Source organism: Phacochoerus africanus, chromosome 8 (assembly GCF_016906955.1).
Source record: "Phacochoerus africanus isolate WHEZ1 chromosome 8, ROS_Pafr_v1, whole genome shotgun sequence".
Classification (NCBI taxonomy): Eukaryota; Metazoa; Chordata; class Mammalia; order Artiodactyla; family Suidae; genus Phacochoerus; species Phacochoerus africanus.
Genome location: NC_062551.1, coordinates 81,506,660 through 81,528,821, shown reverse-complemented (window position 1 = coordinate 81,528,821; position 22,162 = coordinate 81,506,660). Strand labels below are relative to the sequence as shown.

At 47.9% G+C, this 22,162-nt stretch overlaps 1 long non-coding RNA gene across 1 annotated transcript; it reads right to left on the bottom strand.

Annotated features, from left to right (window-relative positions):
* Positions 1 to 8,558: 8,558 nt before the first annotated feature.
* LOC125134452 (uncharacterized) lies at positions 8,559 to 15,842 on the bottom strand. Its single transcript, XR_007136636.1, has 3 exons — positions 15,747 to 15,842; positions 15,146 to 15,278; positions 8,559 to 8,584 (listed from the first exon to the last, which is right to left on the bottom strand). It is a non-coding gene; the product is annotated as an uncharacterized LOC125134452 (long non-coding RNA).
* Between the last annotated feature and the right edge of the window lie 6,320 nt (positions 15,843 to 22,162).

The following is a 22,162-nucleotide window of genomic DNA, read 5'->3' as shown; positions in this document are numbered from 1 at the left end:
GATTACTACTTAGCAATAAAAATGAATGAATGAGCTCTTGATACATGCAGACAGAGGGATGACGCTCAAAATAATTTTGCTGAGTGAAAGAAGCCAGACAAAAGGGAGTATGTCGTTTGTGATTCCATTTGGGGTTTTTTGTTGTTGTTGTTGTTGTTGTTGTTTGTTTGTTTGTTTGTTTTTAAAAGAGTTCTAGGAAACTTGGAGTTCCCGTTGTGGCGCAGTGGTTAACGAATCCAACTAGGAACCATGGGGTTGCGGGTTCGATCCCTGCCCTTGCTCAGTGGGTTAAGGATCCGGCGTCGAGCCATGAGCTCTGGTGTAGGTTGCAGACACGGCTTGGATCCCGCGTTGCTGTGGCTGTGGCGTGGGCCAGCAGTGACAGCGCCAATTCGACCCCTAGCCTGGGAACCTCCATATGCTGCAGGAGCAGCCCTAGAAAAGGCAAAAAGACAAAAAAAAAAAAAAAAAGGATTCTAGGAAACTTAAACTAATCTATAGTAACAGAAGGCAAATCAGTAGTTGCCTGGGGATCAAGGGGTGAGGTGCAAGGAAGGGCAAGGAGGGAGATATTTTAAAGGGGCTTTTGGAGGGGATGAGTATGTTCATTGTCCTGCTTTTGGTGATGGTTTCTTGGTATATCCATACGTCAAACCTTAAAAAAGTTGTACATTTTTAAGTTAATCTAGTTATAGGCTTATCTATTTTTTCATTGAGATATAATTGTCATGCAACATTATATTCATTTCAGGTGTTCAACATAACGATAAATATTTTTAAGAAGTACATTAAAAATATATTTTATATATTATTAATATATAGTAATATATTAATTATATATATCCATACTTTTATGCTTCACCAGTTCAGGGTAAGCATTTTCTAATAAAGCTTTTCAGATACATACTTAAAAATTTTAAATGAGGAGTTCCGTCGTGGCGCACTGGTTAACGAATCTGACTAGGAACCATGAGGTTGCAGGTTCGGTCCCTGCCCTTGCTCAGTGGGTTAACGATCCGGCATTGCCGCGAACTGTGGTGTAGGTTGCAGACACGGCTCGGATCCTGCGTTGCTGTGGCTCTGGCATAGGCCGGTGGCTACAGCTCTGATTCGACCCCTAGCCTGGGAACCTCCATATGCCGCGGGAGCGGCCCAAGACATAGCAAAAAGACCAAAAAAAAAAAAAAAATTTAAAATGAAAAAAAATTGGTATAGTTTTACTGTATGGCAATTATACACCAGAAGTTGTTTTTAAAAATCAAGGTACAAACATAGAATTAGTAGTGACAGAAAAGACAGTCAAAATGTGTTAGGACTAAAAATGCTGTACTTAAAAATCACCCTGCAAGATAGCAAATATAATAGGACACCAGTTTTGTAAACACACCCACACAGGCACACACACAAATCTCCCATAATTCAAAATACACACATGCCCTTTGGCCTAGCAGTCTAACTTTTAGGAATCCATCCTACTGGGGGAAAAGATAATGTGTGTAAGATGAGAGAACAGATCTGAACAGACACCTCACCAGCTAAGATGCACAGGTGGAAAGTGAGCACGCAAAAACCCCAGATGTGTGGGTTTTTGCCTGCACAAAGACAGGGCTGAGAGGCACATGGGGCTTGATGTCAGCCCATACTCCGGGTGCCAAGCTTAATGCCCTGTCACAGGCCCTCGTCTACGTGGAGGCATGCATTTGCCAATTTGTGCAAAGGTACTCTACAGTCTAGGCACAGCCCAATTGAAGACATACCAAATTGATTATTGCAACATTGTCTGCCACATCCACTGTGATAAATCAGAAACAATCTAGATGTCTCCCTATAGGGAAAGGCTTGAAGACAGTCCTGCCCAGCAAGACGATGAAAAAGTGTGAAGTTATAAACAAGAATGCAGTCAACATGAAGGGACCCAGAGAGAGATGGGAAGGAGCAAAGAGTTCCCTTGTGGTCCAGTGGGTTAAGGACCCAGCATTGTTACTGCAGCAGCTTGGGTCACTGCTGTGGTTTGATCCCTGGGATCCAAAGGCCACAGGCACAGCCAAAAAAAAAAAAAAAAAAAAAAGGCAAATCATGGAGTGTTGGGGTCTGAGCCACCACGAGTTCTCCATCCATGCTCCTCCTTGGAAGTTGCCAATCATTTCCTTGATTCTCGGCTTAAATTTTCATTTTCCCTCATGTTTCTCTGAACATCTTCCCTGCTGATGGTTGGAAGTCATTAAACCTGCCCCAGATAATTGTATCCATTAACGGAAAACATAAATCTCAGACATGGAGACTATTCTATGTATATATAAATTAAGGGGTTTCTTTTTAAGGCAAAGTGAACATATTCATATAAACACAAACACACGTTTGTATGTTCACAGGAGCTTAGAGAAGGTTTATATCCCTGTGTTGGAAGGAGAAATGGAAGCTTATTAACTTTTTCTTCACAAATTTTGGCATCCTTTGATGTGTTAGGACTGGCATATATTACATATGTGTTTATGTATTTATGCATATATAGGTATATATATTTGCAATTAACAAAACAAAGTAAAGTATATTGTAGTTCATGGTACTGTTTGTGCTGCTGCTTGTCTGTGAGTTTGAAATTATACCAAAATTGAAAACTTTATTTACAAACAAAACAAGAACAAATTTTGTTTGTTTGTTTGTTTCAAGAAATAAAGTACTAAACTGATGGAAACCCCCTCCTAAACTGCCAAGGAAATGGAAATGGCCTTATAAAAATATTCAGGTGAAAAAGAGGAAGGTAAGAGCAGAAGCGATGTTTTTGGTGTGACTTTCCTCTCAGCCTAAGGGAACCGAAAGTCCTTCTTCACTCAATAATAATTCATGAAGAACTGGGGAATTTTCAGACTGGTGCCCCACTTGCCTCTGCAGGGGTTCCAGAGAGTCTGCGGACCTCCAGAAATTTTAGAAAGACTTTATATATGTGCATTTTTGTGTATCCATAGCTCTTAGATTCTCAAGAGGTCCTCTGACTGAAAAGAAGTTAAAATCCACAACTTTGGCTTTTTGGTGGGTTTTTTGGTGTTTAATTAACTTTCTTTTTGGCCACACTTTTGGCATGTGGAAGTTTCCAGGCTGGGGTCAAACTCCCCGTCCCAGCAGCCACCCAAGCCTCGGCAGTGACAATGCCAACTCCTTAACCCCCTGCACTGCAAGGGAACTTGTTCAAATTTGTTTTATCTTTAAATTGTTTCCTTTTTAGAAATGATTTCAGTAAGCCTGCCTACATGGTAAAAATCTGTTTATTAATATATCCGTTATAACATAATCACAAGAAAATGAGAAAAACCTAGAAAGTCATACTGGCTGAGATTAACATCTTTCGCTTTCTTCTTTTGTTCATTTCTGCTCCCTAAATGTTCTACAGTGAACACTATATTAACACAGTATTATTTTGACAATAAAACATTGTTATGAATACATTTTTATTATAACTATAAATATGTATACAGAAAGGTGCATAGACAAAAGACTGGAAGGTGCCACACCCAGAACACTTAGAGTGTTTCAGCGTCAGTGATGGGAGCGTGGATTTTTATACTTTCTTCTGTGGGTTTGTCAGGAATTTCTTTTCTTTTTCTTTTTTTTTGCCTTTTTAGGGCCGTACATATGGAAGTTCCCAGGCTAGGGGTCAGACCAGAGCTGCAACTGTCTACGTCAGAGCCACAACAACACAGGATCTGAGCCAAGCCTGCGACCTACACCACAGCTCACGGCAACGTCAGATCCCAGACCCACTGAGCGAGGCCAGGGATCAAACCTGCATCCTCATGGATGCTAGATGGGTTCTTACCTTCTTACCTGCTGAACCACAACAGGAAGTCCCTTATCAGAATTTCTAAGTTTTCTTTATTAATTTTGGAGCAGGAAGAAGTTATTTTGAAGCAATAAGAAATGACTTCACTCCTGTTGATCAGTTTTAAGATCTATTTATTCTACCCCACAACTGGCACCCTCCCTAGAGCCCCTCTCACCACAAGTGGCCCCACACTCATCGCCTTGTTTGGGGAAAGGGGGGGACCAAGACAAGGGGACTTGCCCAGGCACGCTGGGCTGGGGAGGGCTGACTTTCTTTGGAGGCCCGGCCCCTGAGTCACTTGGGAGAAACTGAAAACACACACTCTGGACACTTGATTTCCTCTCCCACTGCTGCTTCCTCTTGGAGGAAAGAAAGATTTGCAAATTGATCCAAGAGTTAAGCCAGAAGGGAGGGGGCCTTCCCAGATTCAGGGGTGTTTCTAGCACAAGAGAAACAGGGCAAAGATTGGGAGCTGGGGAGTCAGGCTGCCTGAGCTTCCATTTCAGCTCTGCTATTGACCCCAGGCAGCTTCCTTAACCTCTCAAAGCCTCAGTTTCCTCATGTGCAAAATGGTGTTAAGAAGGAGGTACCAAGAAGGAGGCTGCAGGATAGATGGACATTAAGAAAACATCACACAGAATTCTCGTCGTGGCTCAGTGGTTAACGAACCCAACTGGTAACCAGGAGGTTTCGGATTGGATCCCTGGCCTCGCTTAGTGGGTTAAGGTTCTGGCATTGCCGTGAGCTGTGGTGTAGGTCGAAGATGCAGCTCAGATCCCGAGTTGCTGTGGCTGTGGTGTAGGCCGGCAGCGGCTACAACTCTGATTCGACCCTTGGCCTGGGAACCTCCAGATGCTGTGGGTGCGGCCCTAAAAAAGAAAAAAAGAAAAAGAAAATATCACAAAACACGTGAAAGAATATACATTCCCCCTTCTTGAATGAGGAACTTACCAAAACCCACATGATGTCACAGCAGGCTGCGCAAGCAAATTGTAACCTCTTCATACTTCAGCCTCACCATTATACACTTTGGATGATAAGCAAAAACATGAGACGCCTCTGTCAGGATGGATCTTGTACCACGTAAGTCTGGAAGTATGTAAACTCTTCAGTGAAAAGATTCTCACCTAAAACAAATTCATCCTGAATCTCAAATAGTTGTAAAATTCTGGTGAGATAGTTTATATCTAGCGCCTATGTCTGTGCCCTGCATGAGAAGAAGCTTAATGTACAAAATCTAATCCTTTCTTTCTTTCTTCCTTCCTTCCTTCCTTTCTTTCTTTCTTTCTTTCTTTCTTTCTTTCTTTCTTTCTTTCTTTCTTTCTTTCTTTCTTTCTTTCTTTCTTACTTTCTTTCTTTTTAGGGGAGCACCTGCAGCATATGGAAGTTTCCAGGCTAGGGGTTGAATTGGAGCTACAGCTGCTAGTCACGGCAACGCCAGATCCGAGCCACATCTGCAACCTATATACACCACAGCTCACGGCAAGGCTGGATCCTTAACCCACTGAGTGGGGCCAGGGATCAAGCTCACAACCCCGTGGATACTAGCTTCATTCTTAACCCACTGTGCTACAATGGGAACTCCACAAAAATCTATTTCTAAAAGTGGCTTGGAGTTCCCGGCATGGCTCAGTGGTTAACGAATCCAACTAGGAACCATGAGGTTGCGAGTTCGATCCCTGGCCTTGCTCAGTGGGTTAAGGATCCGGCATTGCTGTGAGCTGTGGTGTAGCTTGCAGATGCAGCTCGGATCCCACGTTGCCATGGCTGTGGCGTAGACCGGTGGCTACAGCTCCAATTCGACCCCTAGCCTGGGAACCTCTATATGCCGCAGGAACGGCCCTAGAAAAAGGCAAAAAAGACAAAATAAATAAATAAATAAATAAAATAAGAGTGGCTTGACCTCCCACCCCCTGGGTTCTGGAAGCCACCCCAAGACCCCATCCATCACCTCATCACCTTGCTGGCTCCAACTTGGATAAAGAGGAAGCGGCTGCTATTACTCTCCCAGCTAGCACCCCATCTGATTCTCACCCCAGAGATAGAATGTAAATGTGGCAACGGGGAACAGGGCTTGTGGTAGACATCCTGAAGCCCCTCCTGGGCCAGGAAGCAGTGTTTCAGGATAAAGGGGAAGCAGGGTCACTGGCTGTGTGCCCCAAAGATGCTATTCCTCCATGGGATGCTTCTCCTCCTCCTTGCTTGGGGGTCCCCAACTTGTCTCTGGCTCACATACCACCTCCTCCAGGAAGCCATCCTTACCCACCCTTTCCCCAGTCTGAGTTGGGGCCTCCTCCAGCTCCCTCACCCCCTGGTCGCCCCATCACAGCACTTGGCACAACCAGTTGCCACCCCATGTTTGCCTGCTCAACCCTCCACCCGCCCCGCACCTCCTCACCCAGCAGACCAGGAGCTGGGAGGGCAGGAGGGGTGTTTGATTGTCAGTGTCTGGGGCTCAGAGCCCGCCCTCGGTAATCTGCTGCTTCGTAGATGCCTGACTCAGCACAACAATTTATAGGGGAGAGGTTACGAGTCTGGGCCATGGACCCAGACAAACCGAATCCAGTGACAGTTCAGTCACTGAAGGTGACTGAACATGCGATTTCCACTGAAGGTGGACATGCGATTTCTTCCTTGGGCTTGGCTATCCTTACGGATAAACGAGGAATAAAAATACTTCCCACAGCGCAGGTTATTGGGAGGGTTAAATGCACAGGCTCTGGAAGGAATTAGCTCAGAGCTTACTGCACACAGACACCACTGCCCAAATGCCTCCATGCTTCTGTTTCCTGAGCACCCCACCCGCCCCCGAGACTGGCAGCTGAAACCCTCCACCCCCTCAGGGGCATGAGGACAAGGAAGGGCGCGGCCTAGAGGGGAACCCGGGAGCCAGGCTTCCTGACCTGGATTCGTGGCTGCTTTGAGGTGAGGGGTGAGGCTCGCCTCAGCCTGGCGCACCCCTCCTGGGCCTCAAAGCCTGGGGCTCCCTCTCTCCTTGCCAGAGATGTGCCTCTCACACATGCTGTGAAACTCAGGTGGGTGACTCAGAGGCAAGGCGGGCCACCCTGATGGCTGCTCCCAGGGCCAGGCTCCCGGCCAGGCTGAGGCGTGGGCCCTTGGCACACATGCACACCTGGAGGCGACCCCAAAGCCGCCCAGAGCACCCCTCCTGCCCCTCAGAACAGCCAGAGAAGCCCACCTCCCCCACCCTTTCTCCTCTTTTCTTTTATCCCCACTTGTCTGGCCTGTTGTTTTCTCACCAGGGTGAAACCTGAGATCTGTCATTAGAAATTACCACCACTGTCTAGCAGCTGATGGCTGGGCTGGGGGCGGCCAGTCACATTTGGCTTTTCATCAATCCCTTCCCCCACTGCCCTCCTGCTGGGACAATGGGCCAGATGTGTTCACACCCACATCCTAGGGGTTGTTTCTGGAAATAGCCTGGGAGAATCTTGCAAGGCAGCAGTTCTCAAAAGGAGTTGGTGGACTCCCCACTTCGAAGGGGTCCACAAGGTCTAAACTATTTTCGCAGTGGTCTTGAGGCATTGTTTGTCTTTTTCACTCTCATTCTCTGACAAAACTCATTCTCTGGAGTTTCCCAGAAGCTGCATGCATGACAGGTGATATTACCACAGATTGAAGGCAGTCGTGGATATAAGAATCCAGCGATTTTCTATTAAACCAGACGTGGAAGAGGTTTGCAGAAATCTAAAACAGTGGGCCCCCCCCACCAAAAAAATATATAAATAAAAATAAGGAGTTCCTGTCGTGGCTCAGTGGTTAACAAATCCAACTAGGAACCATGAGGTTGCGGGTTCAATCCCTGGCCTTGCTCAGTGGGTTAAGGATCCGGTGTTGCCGTGAGCTGTGGTGTAGATCACAGACGCGGCTCGGATCCCACGTTGCTGTGGCTCTGGCGTAGGCCGGTGGCTACAGCTCCAATTCGACCCCTAGCCTGGGAACCTCCATATGCCGAGGGATTGGCCCTAGAAAAGGCAAAAAGACCAAAAATAAATAAATAAATAAATTAAATAAATAAATAAAACAGTGCCAATCTTCTCACTAAGTGTTTGATTGATTTAATTTAAATTTTTTTCAATTTAATTTTTATTTTATATTGGAGTATACGTGATTTACAATGTTGTGCTAGTTTCAGGTGCACAGCAAAGTGATTCAGTTATACATATACATGTATCCATTCTTTTTCAGATTCTTTTTCCATATAGGTTATTACAGAATATTGAGTAGAATTCCCTGTGCTATATGGTGGATCCTTGTTGATTATCTATTTTTTCTGTGCTAGTGTGTATGTGTTAATCCCAGACTCTTCATCTACCCCCCCATTCCCCTTTGGTAACCATTAATAGAACTACCATACGATCCAGCAATCCCACTGCTCGGCATATATCCAGAGAAAACCATGATTTGAAAAGATACATGCCCTCCAATGTCCATTGCAGTGCTATTTACAATAGCCAAGACATGGAATAAAACCAAATGTTTATTGACAGAGGAATGGATAAAGAAGATGTGGTACAAATATAAAATGGAATATTACAGAGTTCCCGTCATGCTCAGCAGAAATGTATCTGATTAGAATCCAAGCCAGGTTCGATCTCTGGCTTCGCTCAGTGGGTTTAGGATCCAGTGTTGCCGTGAGCTGTGGTGTAGATCACAGATAAGGCTCAGATCCTGCGTTGCTGTGGCTGTGGTGTAGGCTAGCGGCTAAACAGCTCCGATTCAACCCCTAGCCTGAGTGCAGCCCTAAAAAAAAAAGGCAATATTACTCAACCATAAAAAGGAATGAAATATGGCCATTTGCAGCAACATGGATGGACCTAGAGATTATCATACTAAATAAAGTCAGACAAAGAAAAATATCACGATATCATTTATGTATAGAATTTTAAAAACGATACAAATGAACCTATCTACAAAATAGAAACCGATGCCCAAGAATTAGAAAACAAACATGATTCTTACGAAATGTATTTCAGGTTGGAAAATTTTGCTGCTTTTATAAAGATATGTTTTTATATTAGCACACAGTGAGTTCGTTATTCCTACTTATCTTTTTCTTTTTTAGGGCCCCGTGGAAGTTTCTGAACCAGGAGTCAAATTGGAGCTTCAGCTGCTGGCCTCCACCACAGCCACAGCAATGTGGGATCCAAGCCACATCCTCAACATACACTGCAGCTCCTGGCAATTCCAGATCCTTAACCCACTAAGGCAGGCCAGGGATCGAACCCGAATCCTCATGGAGACTACATCAGATTCGTAACACACTGAGCCATAATAAGAACTCCTGTTATCCTTACTTTAAATTAGGGTTTCTCAGCCTGGGTACCATTGACATTTTGGGCCCAGGTCATCCTCTGTTGTGTGGACTGTCCTGTACACCATAGGATGTTGGCAGCTTCACTGACCTATACCCATTGGATGCCAGTAGCATCCCTCGGCCCCCGGGGATGACAAGCAAAAACATCTCTAGACCTTGCCAGCTGTTCCCTGGGAGACAAAATTGCCCCTGTTTGATGACCCCTGCTTTGAATGAATTAGTAAGTGAACATTACTCAAACATCTCAGGTTCAACTTCTAATATGAAAATCAGCAATAAATATAACCCACAAAAATCCTCAATAAAAAGTTTCCAAGACTAAGAAGAAATTTGAGAACTATTTTTTTTTTTTGGGGGGGGGGCTATACCCGCAGCATGCAGAAGTTCCCAGGCCAGGGACTGAACCCACACCATGGCAGTGACAACACCAGATCCTTAACACTCTGAGCCACCAGGGAACTCCTTGAGAACTATTGCCCCAAAAACACAGAAGCCATCATGGGCTTGCAGATAAAGACAAAGGTGTTGCCAGATTGAGATGGTTCTGACAGAACTGTTGCCACAGAGAAGTCAGGGGTGAAGCCCAGCCCTTCTCACTGGGTTGCTGTAGGCCATGTGAGTCAGCTTCCCCAGGGGAGGGCTATTTTTTTTTCCTTTTAAATAACATTTATTTTCCTATTTCGAAAAAACCCAGAAATCAGCACACAGGGCAGAAAACAGCAAACACACAAGGAGGTGAAAAGGAATCCCTTGGAGGTCCTGTCGTGTCTCCGCAGTTAACGAGCCCAACTAGCCTCCCTGAGGATGCAGGTTCGATCCCTGGCTTCACTCAGTGGGTTAAGGACCTGGCGTTGCCATGAGCTGTGGTGTAGGTCCCAGACACGGCTTGGATCCTGCACTGCTGTGGCTGTGGTGTAGGCAGGCGGCTACAGCTCTGATTCGACCCCTAGCCTAGGAACCTCCATATGCCGCAGGTGCGGCCCTAAAAAGACAAAAAAGAAAAAGAAAAAAAAAGGAATCCCTAGTTATTCCACCACCCCAGGAATAAGCATAGATCACATTTTGGCAATTGTCCTAACATTTAGCAAACTGAATCTTTATAAACTTGGGGCCCCAACGTTATAGCAACGAGCCCTAGGAGATGGCTCAGCCCAGGAAACCCCTCCTGAGATTTTTCCAAAGGAACAGAAGTTGCTCTCTGAGGGGCCAGGCCATAGGTAACATGGGGAGACATCCAGAATACCCATAAAGCCAGCTGCTTCCATGGTCTCTGTTCCCAAAGCCTCCTGGACTGCTAGTTAGTGCCTGCAAGCTCACCATTCAAGTGGCCTTCCTTTAATTTAGGGCTCTGTTCCCTAATGGACCTTCTAGAGATATATACAATCTTCCAGCTTAAAGCCCTCTAGGCTCCCCATTCTCTATAAGCAGAAGTCCCCACACAATGAGTTATAACAATAATAGCTGTTTATTTTTAGAACTGTTTTTATTATAGTTGATTTACAATGTTATGTCAGTTTCTGATGTCCAGCAAAGTGACCCAGTCCTACATATATACACATCCTTTTTCTCGTATTATCTTCCATCATATTCTATCACAAGTGATTGGACAGAGTTCCCTGTGCTGTACAATAGGACCTCATTGCTTCTCCATTCAAATGTAATGGTTTGCATCTACTAAACGCAAGCTCCCCGTCCATCCCACTCCCTCCCTCTCCCCCTTGGCAACTACAAGTCTGTTCTCTGTGTCTGTGAGTAAGTCACAGACAAATACCATATGATACCACTTATATGTGGAATCTAAAATATGGTGCAAATGAACCTGTCTACAGAATAGAAACCATGGGCTCATTAAGGACCAGGGACTGTGCTCGCTGCTTTACATATCATAACTCATTTAATCTCATGACCTGCCCTCCGGTGGGCATTGTTACCTCCCTTTACAGATGAAGAAAACAAGGCTTGGAGAGGCTAACTTGCCCAGAGCCACAGACCCAGTAATGGCAGGTTTGAACACCCTTCTGATGACACCAAAGCCCATGTTCCTAGATGCCACTCTACATGCACACATGTCCCTTAGAGATCCCAGCCTGCTCCTTCAGCCTCTTCTCCCAAGGACATCAACAGCACAGGCATTGTACACAAATGGATTCCAACTTTGACTTCATCCTAAAATAGCTGTGTGACTTGGGGAAAGTCACTCAACCTCTCTGAGCCTCAGTCGCCTCATCCGTAAAATGGGAGGGATGATAACACTGACCTCATAGAATTGCTATGAGAACTCAGTGACATAAAGCCTGTTAAACTTTTATCAATGAGCTTTGCCACTAGTAAATGTTCAAGAAAAGAAAAAAAAAATCCTTGACATGCTCACAACATGTGGGTTCCCCAGAATCTAAGCTCCTTAAATCTACTTGTGAGTTCCCAAGAATCTAAGCTCCTTAAAGCTTCTCTGCCTTCATGTGCACTGTCCTCTTCACCTGGAATTTCCTCTGCAACTTCACTTTCAACTCCTATTCATCCTTCAAGACCCTATTCAGTCTCCATCTCATCTTCAAAGTCCCTCTTACCTTCCCTTCCTCACCCCCTACCCTGTGAAGCACTCCTTCCTCTGACACCTACAGCTCTGATCCCAAACCTGGTGGGTCAGAACCCCAGACCTCACGATAGCTCTGTGTATGTTCAGGCCCCACCTCCCACCAGCTGAATCAGAACTTCCAGGGCAGAGCCTAGAACCTGTATCGTGATAGGCTTCCATATTGTCAAAGACACACAGCCATGTATACCCTCTATGCCTGCAACACATCATCCATTCAGTATTTGTTTCCAGGACACTCAGCATGGTCTCCCACGGAGGGTGGAGACGGCCTTGAGGGCCAGGAAGGGCCTCTTTATTTTTCAGTCTCAAATATGCTCCTAACATTTGTTGGGCGCTTACTCTGTGGCACATACTATTCTAAGTGCTTTACTTCTATTATCTCATTTAACCCCCACATTACCCTAGGAAGTGGGTATTGTTAGCGGGGTCGGCTCTGTGGATGGACCTGCTTGACGTCCATTCCAGCTTCCTAAGGCAACCATGAGAACGTGACTCAGAAACATCCTACTACAAGGAGAATAATGGCCTAAGGGCCCCGGCGGTGGTGCTTTGAAACCATTCCCATGGATGATTCCATTAATGACTGACTGTCATGGGGATTCTAAGACTAACTCCTTCCCTGGAGACACAGACTACTTTGTGGACCCATGTTGGCTCAAGGATTCGCAGATTGCTTTGCTAAAACGTCCTTAGATGCTTCTGCCCACCTGCTCTCCACCTCCCCTTCTCTTGGAATCAATTTGCTTTGTAATCTGACAGCTCTCCTGGCCTCACCTGGTCCTTTACCTGTTTTCTCTACCCAGGCATTTCCCCTAATAAAATCCTTGCATGTTTAATTCTGTCTTGGCCTCTGCTTCTCAGAGGACTCAGCCTATCTCACCTTTTATGAAAAGGTTAGGAAGTTAAAAACTACATTTCCCAGACTCCCTTGCACCTAGGGTTCTGGCTATGAATTGGATTCTCCCAACTAGTTGCTCTAGTGAGATGTTTGTAAGTGGAAGAGAGTCAGGGTGCCCTTTTCCTCTCCTTGCTGGCCAGCTAAGTTTGGGAAATATGAGGCTTTCCTGGAGCAGATTCCTGTGCCCCTTAAGCTGAGGTGCTGGGAGGAAATTGCAATGGTGGCTTCAAAATCTACCTTTCTGTTCCATGATTGGCAGTTAGGGGTGTGACTTTTGAACATGGTCTCAGAGTCTATCGCTCCCCTGGTGGGTCAGTTCTGGACACAGTTCCCATAGGCCCAGCCTAGAATCTTCTCCTTCAACCCTTCCAGGAATTCTGTAAACCTCTAGTTCCCTGGGTTAAATCTCTCTTCTTTAACATACCTTGAATGGCTTCTGTTTCCTGCATTAAGACTGGTATAACTGAGAGTTCCCATTGTGGCTCAGTGGTAACAAACCCAACTGGGATCCATGGGGACTCGGGTTTGATCCCAGGTCTTGCTCAGTTGGTGAAGGATCCGGCATTGCCATGAGCTGTGGTGTAAGTTTCAGATGTGGCTTGGATCTGGCGTTGCTCTGGCTGTGGTGTAGGCCAGCAGCGAGGCTTCAATTTGACCCCTCGACTGGAAACTTCCACATGCCACAGCTACAGCCCTCAAAAGACAAAAAAAAAAAAAAGAAAAAAAAAACTGGCGTAATTATTTCTTTCTTCTTATGGATGAGAAAACTGAGTTTCAGATGGTAAAGGTCACAGATGGAGCTTGGAGCCCACATTGCTGTGCCTGTGGTGAAGGCAGGCAGCTGCAGCTCTGATTCAACCCCTAGCCTGGGAACCTCCAGGGTGCGGCCCTTAAAAATAATAAAATAATAAAATAAACTAAAACAGTGTTCACCCAGGGCTGTGAGGTGTGTATGGAGCCATATGGGTGACACCGTATTCAGATGCTTCCCAGATCCCTCCCGGATCCCGCTCAAGACCTGAACAAGTCCCTAGTCTTGAGGAGGGTGGTATTTAATCTACCAGCTAAAGCCCACAGCCCCCAAGGTTGGCCACAGACCAAGTCCTATGGTTCTAGAGTCACCCTCTCACAGACCCCTGCTGTCTTGGGCAGGAAGCCCGGTGCTCCCTGGGATGGTCTGCTTAAAGCATGGCCTTAGCGTTCCGGCCTTCATTCCCCACAGCACAGCTGAGACCCCTCAAACGCCACTCCTAAGGCCAGGGAGATGCAAGGGAGATAAGCACAGGCAAGTTCTCTGTGTCACAGGCCATGCACTCTCAGCTTCGGGTTCAGCAGCCTCAGCAACAGCCAGCTCCCTGTCTACTTCTGTGTGCAAGCAGCCCTCCCTCCACCACCCAAGGGACCCTCCACCCAGACTCCTCCAAGTCCAGATCCCAGGCCCAGTGTGATGCAGACGCCATCAGGGCAGAAGAGGAGAGGACCAGGGAGGCCCAGGAGGCAGCTCAGGGGAATTCATCCCCAAGTTCAAGTTCATCCCCTAGGATCCAGGTCAGTCACTGATGACTTAAGAATAGCTATTTGTGAACTTTATTCCAGCATATGATCTCATTTGAGCCTCACAACAGTCTTTGTAATGTAACTTGGCATAATTTTAAAGGGCTCAGAGCTCAGGGTGCCCCACGGACTTGTATGACCTTGGACAGCCCCCACTCTCTGTGAGTCTCAGTTCCTGAATCTCTAACAGACATTCTCAATGGGGGCGATTCTGCTCCAGGGGCATTTGGAAACGTCTGGAGACAGTTTCGGTTGTCACAGCTCAGGGGTGGGGAGCTACCCCTGGTATCTAGTGGCTAGAGGCCAGGGATGCTGCAAAAGATGGCAGCCCCCCACAAGGAATTACCCAAATAGCAATGGTGCCACGGTGGAGAAACCTGGCTCTATAATAAGGGGACCATCATACCTGTCTCATGGGCTAGTTGTGGGGATTAAATAAGCAAGTACATATAAAACACTAGCACACACGAGGTCCTCAGTAAGTGAGAGCTGTTGTCACAGTAAAACCCACCAGAACATGGGAAGTGGGACCCAAAGACTTCAATCATCTAAGGTGCGAGATGGTGGGGGTTCCCATTGTGGCCCAGTAGTAACTAACATCCATGAGGATGCGGGTTCTTTCCCCGGCCTCGCTCAGTGGGTTAAGGATCCAGCATTGCCATGAGCTGTGGTATCGATCGCAGATGTGGCTTGGGACCCCATGTGGCTGTGGCTCTGATATGACCCCTAGCCTGGGAACTTACATATGCCTTAGCTATGCTCCCCAAAACCAAAAAAAATAAATAAATAAAAAATAAATGAAAAAAGCAAGATTGTGTATTGCAAAGAGTAGCCTGCATAGCTGGCTGGTCTTAACTTCCAGGGGACCAGGAGTCAATTACCAGCTGCAGTTTACCAGAATTTGCATTATCCTGGGGTTTTATTAAATTTTGATACCACCTCTATTTTATGGATGTGAAGCTCAATTTCCATTGGAATCATTTTCGTCTGAGGGCTTCTTCCTCTCTGGCCTGCTTCTTCTCGGCTGACAAAGGTAGGCTCAAAACTACCAGGTGATGCTCGTTGGATTTGTCTGTAAACCAAGAGTAACTAGGTTCAAAATGAGGACCCGAGACTACTTTTAGGAGAAAAGTCAGAAGAATTAGTGCGGGAACTCTATACTGTCTGTTTTGTGTGTTCAGAGGTCTTTTTCCCCTTGTTTCCTGGTTCACAGATGAGGCTGCCTGATACAGAGTCTGAAAATCCTAGCTATTATCATCACCTGAATGAGCTCCGTCTGCTTTGGAATGTACTGTATTGTATGATTTTCCAAAAAATTGTGCCTGGAACTGACTTCCTTAGGTTGGACTTAGAAGAGTTATTTTGGCAAATACATCCTAGGTGCCTATGCTGTGCCAGGCACAGTGGGTACAGGGAGCCAGCCGGCCAGCGTGGGCTCTGGAACTGAGTATCCAGCTGTTCATCATGCATTCACTCATTCATCAAGAAATATTCAATAAGCCCCCATGTGTGCCAAGCATTGCTCTAGGAATTTACTTACCCTCAGTCCTTTTTTCTTCAAAATTGCTATGCAGGTTAGGTCTAATAATCCCCACTTGACAGATGAAAAAACTGAAAGTCAGAAAGGTGAAGGCTCTGGTTGGGGATCGCACCTCCAGGAAGGGGTGGAGCTGGGTCTGAGCTCTCAGCCCCTCCCCCACCCTCCCCCCACCCTGGGCTCCCGACTCCCCCAAGAAAGCTTTGCGAAACTGCTCTCTAAGAACCTCGAATGGAGTGCTTGGCTTTGCCTGGCTCCGGGAGCTGTGAAACGGGTATTTCCTTAAGCTCTTAACAAACTTAGATGGTTCCACCCTTGAGAGATACCTAAACGCCAGCCTCCCATGACAGAGGGGAAACCCAGCAGTTCTGGGGCCCTGGTGACGCTGGCCTGGTGCCAGCTGTCCCCGGCCCCAAATTAGAGCCAGGCCTGGGATGACTGAGGTTTAGCAAACAGAAGGTAGGGTGAGGGGTCAGCCATCAATCAGATTGGAGGGGAGGTTTGAAAATCTGTGCTAGAGGAAAGCTTTGCCTCTGGGGAAATGCCTATGTTCCTGCCTCGTTTAAGGAGCCCCATAATCTACTCTGCCCCCTGCTAGCTGAGTAAACTAATAGGCAAGTGATACAACTTTTCTGTTCCTCAATTTCCTTATTTATAAAGTGACTATGATAAGCCCTCCTTGCGAGAATTCCATGAAATCCTGCCCTATTATATTCAACATGCCTTTGCCAGGAACATGAAACGTGCAACACAGTTAAGTCCTACTTTTTCCCCCAGCTGTACCCATGGCAGACATTACTAATAGATCACAGACCCCCTTCCCCACCCAGCCCAGTCACAACTTCAGACTGGCTCATGGCACCATCCAGGCAACCACCTCCAATAGAGCTGACATGTGTCCCCATAACCTATTACAAAGCAAGTGGTTTAAACCAAGCATTTTATCACATCTCATGATTTCGTGGGTTAGGAATTCAGGCAGGGGTTGCCGGGGCAATAATTTGGCTTCACGTGGCATTACTGAGGCTGCTTGATTCAGCTGGCAGCTGGGCTCATCTGAAGGGGTCATCAGCTTCACCCACATTCCTGGAAGCTTGGTGAGAACTGCTATAAGGTTGGGCTCAGCTGGGCCCTGTCCCTATCCATACAGTCATGGGGCCTCTGCACATGATTTCACTAGCCAGAGTAGGAAGACCTGTCCACAGGCAGCGCAAAACTCCACGTGATGGCAAATAGAAGCTGCAATTTCTCAAGGCCTGAACAAGGTCCTAGAAGGGCACTGCTTCTGCTGTATTCTGCTGGTCAAAGCAGGCATAGGCCCACCTATGTCAAGGGAAGGAGTCATCTTTAATCTGCTACAGCAGGGGAGATGAAGTTTGTCTGCCAAGCTCCTGATATAATCAGCAAATGGCTGGGCCCTTCCTACTCCTCCCTAGGCACCAACTGTCTCCATCTGTATGTATTCAGAATTTTCTTCGGGCCGGGATCTGTGGGGGATAGAGAAATAAGCCTGTCCTCTGAGTTCCCCTTGTGGCTTAGCGGGTAACGAACCCGACTAGTATCCATGAGGACAAGAGTTCAATGCCTGGTCTCGCTTAATGGGTTAAGGATCTGGTTGCAGACATGGCTGGGATCCCACGTTGCTGTGTCTGCGGCGTAGGTCGGAAGCTGTAGCTCCAATTCAACCCTTAGCCTGGGAACTTCCATGTGCGACCCTAAAAATGGAAAGAAAGGAAAAAAAAAGGAAAGAAGGAAGGAGAGATAGAGAGAGAGAGAAGGAAAGAAAGAAAGAGAGAGAGAGAGAAGGAAAGAAAGAAAGAAAAAAAAAAAGGAAGGAAGGAAGGAAAGATAGGAGGGAAAGTGGGGATGGGGAGGAAGGAGTGTGTCCTAGGCCCTGCCCTCCAGCAGCTCACCGTGGGGGTCTGGGGAAATGGGCCGTGTTCCATAAAGAAGTCAAAGGGCCACGTCCCTCAGCTAAGGGAGAGAGACACAGCTCCCTCAGGGGCTCGGAGGAGGGAAATTGGGGGGCAGGATGGGGGCACGTGACATCTAAGCTGCATTTTCAGGATGGCAGCTCTTTACAGCTGGATCCCCATCTTCGCCCAGTGCTTACTGGATGCCCGCTGTGTGACAGGTACTGAATTGGGCCCTGAGGATGCAGCTGTGGATGTGACAGGGCCCCTCTTGTAAGCAGCTAGCCATTCTGGTTGGGGAAGCCTATTAATAGGCGAGGCTGAAAATAAATAAAGAGCATAGTTTCCGATCATGATAAAGGCTGGGAAGACCAGCAAGTGGGATAAAGGGCCCAGGTGTAACTGGGGTGGGGGAAGGTGCTATGGGTGGGGAGTCAGGCAAGGCCTCCAGAGGGCCTTGGAGGGGAGGGGGTGGGATTGGCGGGAAGGTACCAGCCAGGTGAGTGCCGAGGCCCCCATCCCAGGCAGGGTGACCAAGGCCGTGGGGAGACAGCAGTGGTCACAATTCTGTCTGAGGAACAGGAACGGGCCAGTGAGGATGGTGCCGGCTGGGCGAGGCAGAGAGAAGCTGGGCCAAGGCAGCGAGGGTTTGTTGTAGGAAGAACCCCTGCCATGTGGACAGTGGATTCGATGGCGTGAAATCAGGAGCCCGGTGGGAGCTGCTGTGATGCACACCTGGAGAGTTGGGGTGAGAGGGGTGGAAGTCTGGAGAAGGGCTGGCTCGGGGCTGGGTTTGGAGGGGCCAGAAGCATTTGCTGGCGGAGGGATGTGGGCTGTAGAAATCAGGAAAGACTCCAGAGTTTGGGGCCTGGCTCTGCTGGGCAGAGGGAGAAGGGTGGCACTTCCTGAAATGAGGAAACAGGGAGGACAAATTTAGTCTGAGCAGATGGCATTGTTGTCACATGAATTTTAGCTGCGGTTTTTCAAGCATCTATCACAGGAACCTTGCAACAACAATGGTTTTTAAATGTTATCTGGAGTTCCCTGGTGGCCTAGTGGTTAAAGGATCCAGGCATGGTCGCTGCTGTGGCTGGGGTTGCTGCTGTGGTGTGGGTTGGATCCCTGGCCTGGGGACTTCTGTATGGCATTAGTGTAGCCAAAAGAGAAATGTTTGTGAGACAGGCTTTCCGGGGCCACTTTGCAGCCAAGCAAACCAAGGCTGGGGTAGGTCCTGCCCAGTCCCCCTCATAGCAGGAGCAAAGCAGGGCGTGAACACAAGGTCTAGCCAACGCCAAGCCCCTTGCTGTATGTTATACACCAGTGGGTCTCAGCCCACCTGGCCCAGGGGACACTGGGCAATGTCTGGAGACGTGATGGGCTGTCACACCGGAAGAGTGGCAATGGTCTGCTAGTGGGTAGGATCCAGGGGGCTGCACGTCACAGGACATATCCTGCACATCGTAGGATCGTCTCCCCAACCAAGAATTATCCTGTCCCAAGTGTCGGCAGTGCTGAGGCTCAGAAACCGTCACAGAGACCATTTAAGAGGAGCAAAGAACAATGTGAGGGGTGGGAATGGGAAGATGGGGCTGGGATTTGAGGGATAGGACTCGAATGAGCAAAGACACAGGGGCCTGAAGGCCCAAGTTGTGGATGAGAAGCCATCCAGGTTGGCCAAGGGGTCGTGTGGGACATGCAGAGTGAGCGGTGGATGGGGAACAGATCCTGACAGAGCTTGCGGGTGAAGTCCAGGAACTCCCTTTAGGGACAACAGGAGGGCCTGAGGGCCAAGCCCAGGGGAGGGGCATGATGGGAGAGCATGCTTTTTCTTCCCGTATCCCTCTCAGGAAAAGGGCTAATAAATATCCTCACACTAAGGAATAAATGACTGAAAACTGAACTGGTGACCCTTTTCTGGGCTATCTGTATTTTAATGATGGCAAAGTGTTAAGCCAAAGAAATGAAGCAGTAATGGTGGAATTTCAGGCATCATGAGGATGAGTCTGGGCAGAAGAGCCTGCCAGTGAGTGATTCTCAGCCTGGGCTAAAAAGGTCAAAGGCCTGAGCCACATTTAGGAAGCCCAGGTAAGGAAGTGCACTGATTTCTCCATCAAGTCAACATCCACAGGGCACTCAGGGCTCCGTGTCAGGCATTGGTAAGAGCTCCAACCTGCATCACTTGTACAAGCCCCCCGCACCCTATGAGGGTGTTTTTGTTCTAGATAAGACCTGAGGCACTCGGGTTAAGCGATAAGTCATGGAGCTGTGTCCCTCTGGGACTTGTGTTCTTTTTTTTTTTTTTTTGTCTGTCTTTTTAGGACTGCACCCACAGCATATGGAAGTTCCCAGGCTAGGGGTTGAATCTGAGTTGTAGATGCTGGCCCACACCACAGCCACCACGATACCATATCTGAGCCACATCTGCGAGTTACACCACAGCTCATGGCAACAGCAGATCCTTAACCCACTGAGTGAGGCCAGGGATCGAACCTACATCCTCATGGATGCTCAGTTTCTGCTGAGCCCAAGGGGAACTCCTGGGGCTTGTGTTCTTTATCTTGACATAGCGCAGAGACATCATAATCATCACCGTTTACATATATTAACTCATGCCTCACGACCAACCTACCCACGTAGTACAGTTATCCCCATCTTATGGATTAGAGGTCTGAGGCACAGAGAGGAAAGTACCTTGCTGAAGGTCACACAGCTGCTATGTAAGACTGAAATCCAGGCAGTCCCGCTCCAGAGCCCACACTCCTTCCCACCATTCTGCTGGCAGCCCAGGGCTTTGTGGGAGGGAAGAGGAGGGCCCAGGCCAGCTGTGTACCTCCGAGCCATCTCTGAGAATTCCCACCCTTGCGATGAGAGATTAACACTCTGGGAACTGCAGACACCAAGGGATGGGGTGGGCGGTGGGAAGGGACCAAAGAAGAAAAAACAGGACACATTCTTGGCTTGAGGCCAGTGGAGAACGTGAAAGAAAAGACCAAGAAAACTCTCCTTTGGGGGCCTGGTGCTATTTTGCAAGGTCTTGCCTTTCTCCTCGGCTCTATTTGCTTTGCCAAACTGGAACGCTTTTCTGAAATACAGCAGCCTAGGAGGCCCAGGGCTGTTTGCCAAAGGAACGGGGCCAGGGAAGGTGGGGAAAACGGAGGGCAGGGCTCTGCATCGCCCCGGAGGCCCCCCTCGCCCACCTGTTTCTAGGAGGCTCTGCCAGAGACCTGAGAGAGCAAGAAAGGGCCAGACAGCGAGAGAAACGGGGGAAAGAGCACTGGGCCAAGAGGCAGGTGACCTCCCTGGTCCCGTCGCGAAGCTGATGATTCCCAAGTGTATTCCTCCTCAGGCCCCCGCCCCAGGCTGAATTCAGATCCACCTGCCCCCCTCTGCTGGGCCCCTGGGATGTCCCCTTAACATCTCAAACTTTACACATCCCTGAACCAAACTCTGATCACCACCCCGTCCTTGCTCATTCTCCAGGCTCTGCAGCCCAGGAAAAGATGATCAGGGTGCGAGAGAGCTGGAGGAGGCCCCCACTCAGATTAGGGAGAGGGTAAGCAAGGATGGCTTCCTAGAGGAGGTGGTCTGACTACTTCTGGCCATCCCCACCACCCCAGTCTGTACTGTCAGTAGTTTCTGATGTGCTGTCCTATCTGCCCTTGCCCCTCCACAGTCCATTGGCACGTGGTGGCCAGAGTGGTATTTTAAGACTCTAAATCAGATTATCTGACTCGGCTGCTCAGAACTTCCCACTGGCTTCCCATCGCACTAGGAATAAAAGTCACTCTTGTCACCATGACCTCAAGATCCTGTTCTGACCTGGTCCCTGCTCACCTCTCCTTCCCGTCACCCTGCTTCACAGGGCGCTGAGCCTGTACGACAGCTGTCTGCATTGTCTCCTCTCCCTGGAATGCTCTCCCCCTAGAACTTCCCGTGGCTCCCGCCTTCCCATCATTTATGACTCATCGCCTCAGTGAGACCCTCAGCAACCCCTGTGGACAATCACTCCCTGTCCCCTACCCTTTTTTTTTTTCTGTAAAAAATTTTTTTATAAAACATCATATTCTGAAGTTATCAGGTTTCCTTCTTGTCTTTCCCCTGCCGAGTGTCAGTAACCTGAGATCAATGACAGAGCCTCTCCTACTCCCTGCTGTGTCCTCAGCATGGATGCCCAGCATGGGCTCAGTGTGTTTGTTCACTGGGTGAAGGAAGAAGCGCTGCAGGGGTCCCTGCAAACCTGTCGCAGGTACCGTCTGTACCCTGCTTCTGCTGTCAGTAAAATGAGGCACCGAGCCTCACCCACAAGGCCCCTTCACCTCTTACATGGGCTCTGACTCTCTTATGGCTCCGAACCAAAGAAGGCCAGATGAAAGATTAGCCGCAGGTGCAAAAGGAAAAAAATAATAATAAAGAGGTAATTTTCTGCAGATAGTAAAGGAAGGGTTGGAAGTCCCAGAAGAGTCGAAGAGTGAGGCGTGTCAGTAGGAAACCTGGGTTCGAGTCCTG